Consider the following 8779-nt stretch of genomic DNA (forward strand, 5'->3'; position numbering starts at 1 on the left):
AAGCACAGCCCCATTAAAACTTCAGTTTTCATTTTCTTCACCAAATTCCTATGCATCTTTTTCTGCTCCTTCCATAAAGCTTCTTTAGAGAGCAGGACTAAAAGGTATGTTTACACCTCTACTCTGGCTATGATGAAATCACATTTCAATTAAGCAAGAAATATCTACCTGCTAGAAAGACTCTAGGAAATAGTGGTGAACAGAAATTAATCTACTAGGACTTTTAAGTAGTTGGACAGCTTCTGATTTCATTCTCTAAAGCTCCCAGGTGTACACGTTTTGACTCCTAGTTAACATGACCTTTCCATTTCACTGGAATTATTACTCACAAACAAAGGCAATCCTTTTTCTGATATAAAAAAAGATAAGCTTCTGCAGAACCCAGCAGTGCTTCAAGTTCACAGCCAAATAGACTGTTTGCTAAGGTGAAGCATGTACACTATTAAAGACCATCTCGATGACAGTTATGTATGTAATAGAGGTCATTTTAATACTGGATTTTTATTTTCCATGTTCACAGCAGGCTATTTCCAACAAAGTACTTGTCTATTATAAAACAAAAAACCCAGCTACATTCTCTTACAGTTTAAATAAAACCTTGTTTTCTAATTTCCTGAAGAAGTGAAATCCATGAAGCCATGCACCACTGTGTTCCCCACGTTACCTACTCTCTCAGAATCAGAGCCCAGCTTCAGAGATGTTAATTTGTATCCTCCAAGGTTTTAAACAATATAGCTATAAAACATTGCTATTGCAAAAATACAACTACGAAGTCAAACCAAAAACTTCCAGTCTCTGCATTGTCCCTGGGAATTGAAAAAAATCTTTGGCCTATATCCTCATTTATTTAAATTTAAATTATGATTCAGATGGCTTTTCAGGTTTATCTCAGAATAACCAGTCTTCAAGCGTTTGGGGTTTTTTTCCCCAACACAGCAAGAGTCCCAAGTGCCAGAAGCCTTACATTCATTTGATTCTCCAACAACTAGAAGAGCAGTAAAGAGTGAAGAATAATGAGAAGTAAATCAGAGAACGCATGGAAAGAGGAAGGAAAGTAGAATGAGAACCTTCCTCATGTTTGATCAGTTTCACCACTTCAATTTAGTGGGTAGTGTTTGTTTTTCTGAAGATGGCAAATAACCCCACAAGGCTCCAGGTTGTGCTGTCACGTGTTTGTATTTTATGTGGAGAAAAGATTCCTTCCTCTTTTGCAGGGATTAAATACATTGCAGACCCAAAAAAAGCAGCGAACGAAAAAAACCCACACACCTCCCCCCCCCCAAAAAAATAAATAACCAACCCAAAACCCACCACGAAACAAAGAAAACCCAAGCATAGGAAAATAAACACATGTTGCAACTCCTACTTCTTCAAACAGGAAGTAGGTCTGCAGGAACAAGTGGTAAATATTCCAATTTTTTCCTCGGATTGGGCATAAGATTAACTTCACCCTCCCCTCTCAATTCAACCAGCTGTGAAACTGAAAGGGAGCACAGTGAATACTTGAAGTTTGTCATAATGTCCTCACCCTGGAGCGAGGTGGAAAGGTTCAAGGTAAGCTGCAGTTTTTAGAGTAATAAGTCCCCCGAGAGTCACTTGCAAGTAATGCCACCAGAAACATCAAAATTACCTTGGCTTTGTGCCAACTGTCACAGCCCAGCCTTTCACTGGAAGTCTTTAAAACTATTTCAGCATTTGCATAAGCTTCTCTTCAGAAAACCCATATGATTGTAAACAAAGCATCATCTAAACGTAACTGGCCTTCTTTAGCAGAGTCAAAGGCTACTTGTAAACATTATCTGGAGAAGAGGGTTTATGTGGAAAAAGATTAAAAAAAAATGGTCGAACTATGGAGTAGGTTCATCAAATATTTGCAGAACATACACCACCTGTGGCTGCGTGAACACAGCCCTCCCTTTGTTTAGAAACCCTTATTCAATTTTACAGAGAAATAAGACCAAAATTTTGCTTGACTGCCTTACTAAATATGGATCTTACAAACATATTGCTACCAACTTATTCAGATACCATGTAATTAAAATAACAATTAATTCTCAAATCCTAATGCCCAGGAAGAAAAATAGCTATCAATAACATGCAGTTTGTAACATGAATCTGGTAAAGCATAGACTGAAAACACCAGCAATTAAGTTCAGTAAGGGGGAAAAAATAGCATTCCTAACCAAAATGATTACAGGAGTTAAAAAACTGCATGCGCATCAGGGAAGCTTTTACAAATTCCATACCAGAGAACAGCAAGAAATTGCTTTGCTCTCTTCAGGAGCTATTTAAGAAGATGTGAAATCTGCAATTTCAGTGTTCAATAGTATGGTGCTTTTAGAGGCTATTTATCCAATAGCCTTCTCATTTTTCCATCTTCTTTAAAAATTGAATAGAAAAACTGCAGTTCATTGTACTTGGCTTCCTCCCCTTTTTTTATGTCCTTTTGCTGGACTGAAAAGTCTCAATAGGTAATGACTAAAGGGTCACCATGTCAGCCAGGCCTTTGAGAATGACTCAGGCAATCATTCTTTGTCCTGATTACAGTCACAAAACATTTTATGGGGCTATTAAACTCTGATCCCTGCCAGGAAAATGACAGCTTGAGCACAGAGCAACACTGTATATCAGTTCTGTGGAAAAAGGAAGTTGTGTATCTGCTCAGGATAGCAAACAATCACTAACCTAAGACCTAACTGGGAAAATGCTATCACAAGCTATTTCCTTATTCTAGACCCATCACCACTGGACACTGCTATGTGTAAAAACATCTGTCAGATACATGACTATAAGATACTTCCTATATGAAGGAAAGCTACTGGCTTCATCTCATGCTCTTTGCCTACGAAACCTAATGCCTCAGGGAATCTCAGAGGTCATTTCCACAATGTTATGCATGTTGCATTCCCAAAGGCTGAACTCTACCAGATGCAGGACTAGGAGGCTTACCCAACCTCATCTTCCCTAGGATCGAAAGAAAAAAAATAAAATATTCCAGCACCAGAAGTTCTAGACTTACAGTGGAATCCAGAGCCTTGTACCAGCTCACTGAAATGAAGATGTGCTGCTAGAGGTAAGGAGCTGAACACAAGCATAGAACTACTCACTGCTTTCTCTAGACTATGACATAAGCAGCTGCACAGCTCTGGCTGAACAGAGTAACAAGATTAGGCACTCATGGCTCTGTGATCTTCCTTTTGCCCTCCTCCCTCTGCTCACAGGTACTGACTGGCAGCAAGGCACTAGCTTATGAGGCAAGAGATGCAGATTGAAAACTCTCTGGGAAAGAAGGGAATTGAAAGTATATTTCTGTGTGAGTGTTCCAGCTCCATGGATGTTGGCTGGCAGGTGGCTCTGTCTTTTATCTGCGATGATAAAAAAAAAAAAAAAAGACTACAAAGAATATGACATGGAGAAATGGCTGCCCTTAATTTGGCAATTACCAGAACTTACTAGGTGTGCTCTGAGACTAGGCACCAAAGCAAAGCCCTGCAGGGGACAAGACAATAGGCAGAATCACAGCTAGTTCCTGCATTCCAATCTGTTTTAGGCAGGACCTATGCACAGGATTTCTCCAATGGGGGGCAATTCCAGGCATGCTCTAAGACAGAAATCTCTATGGCTGGGGAATGCAAACTCAAACAAGGAGGTGAGTTTAGGCACTTCCAGCATTAGGCAGCCACTGAGTGTGAATGTTTTGGATTGTAATTTAAAGTGCAGGCAATTCAGATCTAAGTAAATCCTACTTTAAGAACCAAACTCTTTAGCAGATATTCTATTGCATGTTCCCCTGTAAAGCACAATGTTTGACTGGGGACTCCAGCCATTACCAATTATAAAAACAAGGTATACCAACTAACCTTTCCCTGTAAAACCAGAGAATTGCCAGAGAGGCACCAACAATTTCTGGCAACCTGCATGTTGACAATTAAGATGCAGTCCTAACTTTTGCTAAAAGATAAATAAGTATCTCTTCTCTCTGAATGTGCTCTCTTGCTTCCCATTTTTTTCCAGGCTAACTAACCAGTGGAACAACGACTGCCATTCAAAATATATCTACAAAACACTCATTTATTTTGTCCCTAGAAAGTTCACTCAGCTACAGTAGTAGTCTTGCGAAAGATCTTTAAGAAACATTATGTGCATTTACTAGTGCCACAGAAGGTACAGAGGATAGCAATGGGAAATGTCATCCAGAAATGCTCTTGCATTATTTGATCATATACTTCACAAGAAAACAGAAGTCTCTGCCAGATATATGACACCTCCTTCATGACACATGCAGGCTGGGATAGCTGCCTTTTATTATAAGGGCAAAGGTTTCAGAAGCGCCTCAAATGCCCATCAATATAAGATGTGACATTAACTCCCTTTACCTAGATCTCATTACACTTGAAAAATCTGTTTCTTACGTGACACTGAGAAGCTTACCAATACCTTGTCCACATCGAAAAGAGAACAACACATTTCATACAAAACCGAAGGAGAAGGAACCAGCCCAGTTCCCTTCCCTGTGCTTGCAGATGTCTCGCACAAGTCAGCGGCTGCTGAGTGCCAGGACTGCGGGGATGCTGGGCGGGTGACGGCAGCTTCTACAGCCCTAAGGAGAAGCCAGGCTGCCCTCTGCTGAGGGAAAGGCATCCAGATAATGGGACAAAAGCATTGCTCTCCTGGACAGCAGGGTCAGAGCACTTACTGGTTTTCCCACCTTTAAAACCCCCATGAAGAACTGAAAAGCAGTCAGCATTCAAAACCAGGTCCCCTGAACTGCATTCTAGGATCTGCCACAGATCTTAAGAAACAGAGGGGACAAACCATGCATGAATAACTACATTTTCTATAGTAAACACTGAAAAGACACTAATTGCTTAACAGTTTTTTGTTTTATGCTCATTATAAACTATGCAGCCTGTCCCAAAAATAAAACCCAGCATATCCCATACTAGCTGATGATCCCTTATGGTAAATGAGAATTCACAGACTTTGAAAAAAATCATGTCTGCTGTAGGGACTCTGAAAACTTCAGATTACAAAGTACAGTAGCAAATTGTCCACATTCATAAATAAGCACCTATCTGTGCTGCAACAATCATATATCAAATGTAAATTCTTTAGATTGGACAGAGCACAGCTTCTGTTATATAACCTGTAGGGAAGTACAATAGGCTCAAATAACTTCCATGAATATTTTACACCAATCCATTAGCATGTTTTAACTTCCACTGACCATTAAATATTCAGTAGCTGAATGGAAAGCTCTCCTTATGTGCCTCTGTTACTTACCCACATTTGGCAATTCAAGCTAGTCAGTACAATAGATAAATGGCACTCTTCCTCTTCATTTTCTCTATTTTTTCAAGCTTACCTTGTGACAACGGGGAACTACAACTTCAAAATGATGAGGACTGTCAAAGTGGAACTTACTGCAAAAGAAGAGAAAAGAATCTGCCAATTTGTCCAGCAGGTATTTGTAGATAATTTACCAGAAACTATTAGCTTTTTTAGAATGCTTCTCAGTCATCTATTGCTCAACAAAAATGCAGTCAAGACTTTAATTTTGCTGAATGCTACACGAGCTCTTAGATAATCTATTGGGCTTGCTGAAATTCATATTGTAAAAGCTAAGCAAGCTTAAACAGCACGTATAGAGCATTTAAATTTATTGTAAAAAGATTCACAGATCAGAAGACTTCCTTTCTGTACTACATAGTAAAACAATATTGAAATGGGGGAATATTTTTGTTGAAGCAGGATTCATTTAACTGATTTAGGTGTTATGACGTAAATAAGCTACAGTATTTAAACTGGAAAGACACTAACTCATCCATCTACACAATACAGCTGCAGTACATAAAAAAAATTGACAAGAATTTTTCTTGTTGTTCAAAGGCTTTTTCTGCCCTGAAGGAAGCATCACACCAGTTCCATGTCCCCCAGGAACTTTTCGTTCAGAAGGAGAAGCGCTGATATCGCACAGATGCTTGACATGCCCAGTGGATTTCTTTAATCCCATGCCCGGCCAAAAAGCGTGCCTTCCATGTGGCTCAGAGGCAGTGCAGCCTGCAGAAGGGCAAGAAACATGCACCTGTCTTGGGAAAGGTCAGGTGTTTCAGGTACAAGAGCTGTCCTCCAAAAGCTGTTCAGTTTTAACACACATCAGTATTACTTCACACTCTGTTCTTCATTCTCTTTACCTCACCTGCACTGCCCTATTCAGTCCCCCTCTCTTTAGCATTGACAGCCTTTGGTTCTACACCTCATGTCCAATTACACAGATCCACAGAGAGGGGGACACAGACACCAGATCTACACACGTTCCGAGTTTCTTCAGGGCTACATCAATCCTCCCCCTTTGCTGAAAGGTAAAGGATATGTGTATGGACATCAAAGTTTCACCTGACCTTGGTCAGACCAGGTGCAATGCTTAATGCAGCAAGGTACAGAACAGTATCTGCATGAGACTGCAGGTTCCTAAACAAATACCTGCTTTTTCTTACAGCCCCGTGATGCTCACTGCACATGTGCTCCAGGTTATTGGAGGTCCTTAAGTGACGGAAGAGACTGTGTCAGACAAGCATACGATATTTGTCGAGATTCAGCCTCCCGAAATCAGGAAGGACAGTGTTTAACCAAGAAAGGATGGGTTCGTTATTGCTCAGAGAAGGTATTTCAATTTTTGCATTAGTTAAATCCATAGAGAAACTGCCCTAAAAGCAAACTCCCATGCTCTTCCTTCAGAAGGCACCAAGAGCATAGCAACCAAACGTTATTAATGCTTTCACTGGAGGTTTTGCCTCTTCTTCAACCTGGAATAGGAAGCCCAGATTTCCCTCCTTGCTTAAGGAACACTGGGACATTAGTTGTACTGCTATTTAATTCCTTTTATTCCCTCCTGCAGGTTTGTACTGTCCCCAGAGATTATCAAGGCTACGACAAGGTTCTTGGTCTCTGCATTTGTCAAACTGACAGTCTGGAGAGCGTGTGTAATTCTGAGTGTAGAAGACAACAAAGAGATACTCTGCAGATCGCTTGTACAGAGGAAAACACTCAGCTTTCTATCACTTTCAGAAACGGGAGTAAGGTAAAAGTTGCGATCATTTTCACAATCTACCTATTTTTGCTAGGCTTTTTTGCTTAGATTTTTAGTAATCTTTTAACCAAATAACACCCTCATTCCTTTTTTTCTTAGCAAATTATAGAAAGCAACAAACAAAAACCCCAGACGCTATTCTATTATATGCATAGCGTATTTTTGTACCTGGTCTTATACTGCAACTGTGTGAAAAATTCACGTAAAAAATTTTTCTGAACTCTTTTTCTATTAGACTGCTGTTTTCTTAGAAGAATTAAGAACAGTTCTACTAAGGCCATCTTTCTTTTTAAAAGACATCTGCACTTCAGAACAAAGCAAATATACCCATCCAACATACATCGTGAAAATGAGTGGTAAGGGAAAGAAATACAAGACTTACACTATTATCTGGCTATTAAATGGCTTTTATACACGACAAGCCTTTCCATGGTATTTATAACACAAACAATAAGAAATCTTGACACTTATATCCTGATAGTGTGCAGCAAATACGAATTCATCACTCCATGCAAAATTCATCCTATTCAATCGCAGAACACGCATCAGAAATCTGTATATTTCCAAAATTACAGGAACGGATAGATATTCAGAGATTTCCCCCCAGTTCCCTGAATTATGATAAACAGAGATAAAAGATGTCTCTGCCTGCCAAAGGCCTCCTTTCTCAGGTGCTTTATCCGTACAGATTTTCTCTTGGGCTTCAGATTTTAATGTGCTTTTACCAAACAGAATTAGAACATTTTTCCCAGGATTCCAGAACCAAGCCATAGGCCAAAAGCACTATTTGCACAACCATGTGAAAATTTAGAGATAACAATAGGATAGAATCATTTGCCCATGGTACCTTTGCACAGTTTCAATTACTTCAGCCAAGGAAAACCAGTTGCTACTTAAGGAACAGGTCTTACAAAACCAAACAAACCCTAAAGGCTTTGAGTAAGGCCCAAACATTTCAAAGCACTGCCCTAGAATAACAGGAATGTACTAAAAAGTATACCATTTGGCTTTAGATTTTGCAAATTTTACTTGGGGTCTTTAGTTAGCTGATACTCACTAAAGCAAAGTCCAACATATTGAAATCCAGAAGTAACCAATACTTTTCGTTTCATTTTAGGGAAAGGATTTTTAGGGGTGTACGATCCTAACCCACAACTATTTCACAACTTCATCATGCTAAACGAGGCTTCATCATATCACAAAAATAGGCCTTCGGCAGCAACAGATCCACGTAAGTTCTTCTGTACAGCTCCAAAGCATATATTTAATACAGCTTCTCTAAGATTTAATTGTGCTTATCAACCACCTCCAGTGCTAACCTAAGCAGGAAATAACAACAGTCAAATCAAACAGACTTCACCATCTTCAAATTCCTGGAGAAACTGTACACGCTAAGCATAGCGAAGTCAAACAAAAAGCTTTACCTTCTCTGTACTGCAAGTCAGAGCCTCTGCAGCCACAGCCCAAACCCACTGGTCAGCAGACTGCTTCCCTCTGGCCCCCCGCCTTTTCCCCAGGGGGAATGAGGAACAGCTGTGTGAGCTACTGTTGAGGGCCTCCACCTGTGCGTGCATGTGACCTGGCACACATGACCAGCCCCCTGCCACCGCTACCACCACCACATCCATAGGTATGCAGAGAAAGCAGAACCCAGGAGCAGCTACCAGAGCTGAACTTCTCTCGTTTCCT

The 8779-nt window shown here is 40.2% G+C and overlaps 1 protein-coding gene across 1 annotated transcript in view; it reads right to left on the reverse strand.

Moving 5' to 3' along the window:
* Positions 1 to 8568, reverse strand: part of POU2AF1 (POU class 2 homeobox associating factor 1) — a 73815-nt gene extending 65247 nt beyond the window's left edge. The window contains exons 1-2 of the mRNA XM_074561097.1: positions 8515 to 8568; positions 5366 to 5423 (exon numbers count right to left, since the gene is read on the reverse strand). The gene's annotated coding sequence lies outside the window, so the exon portion shown is untranslated. The remainder of the gene's footprint in view (positions 1 to 5365; positions 5424 to 8514) is intronic.
* Positions 8569 to 8779: the final 211 nt, after the last annotated feature.

The sequence above is a fragment of the Larus michahellis genome, chromosome 17, assembly GCF_964199755.1.
Source record: "Larus michahellis chromosome 17, bLarMic1.1, whole genome shotgun sequence".
NCBI classification, from domain to species: domain Eukaryota; kingdom Metazoa; phylum Chordata; class Aves; order Charadriiformes; family Laridae; genus Larus; species Larus michahellis.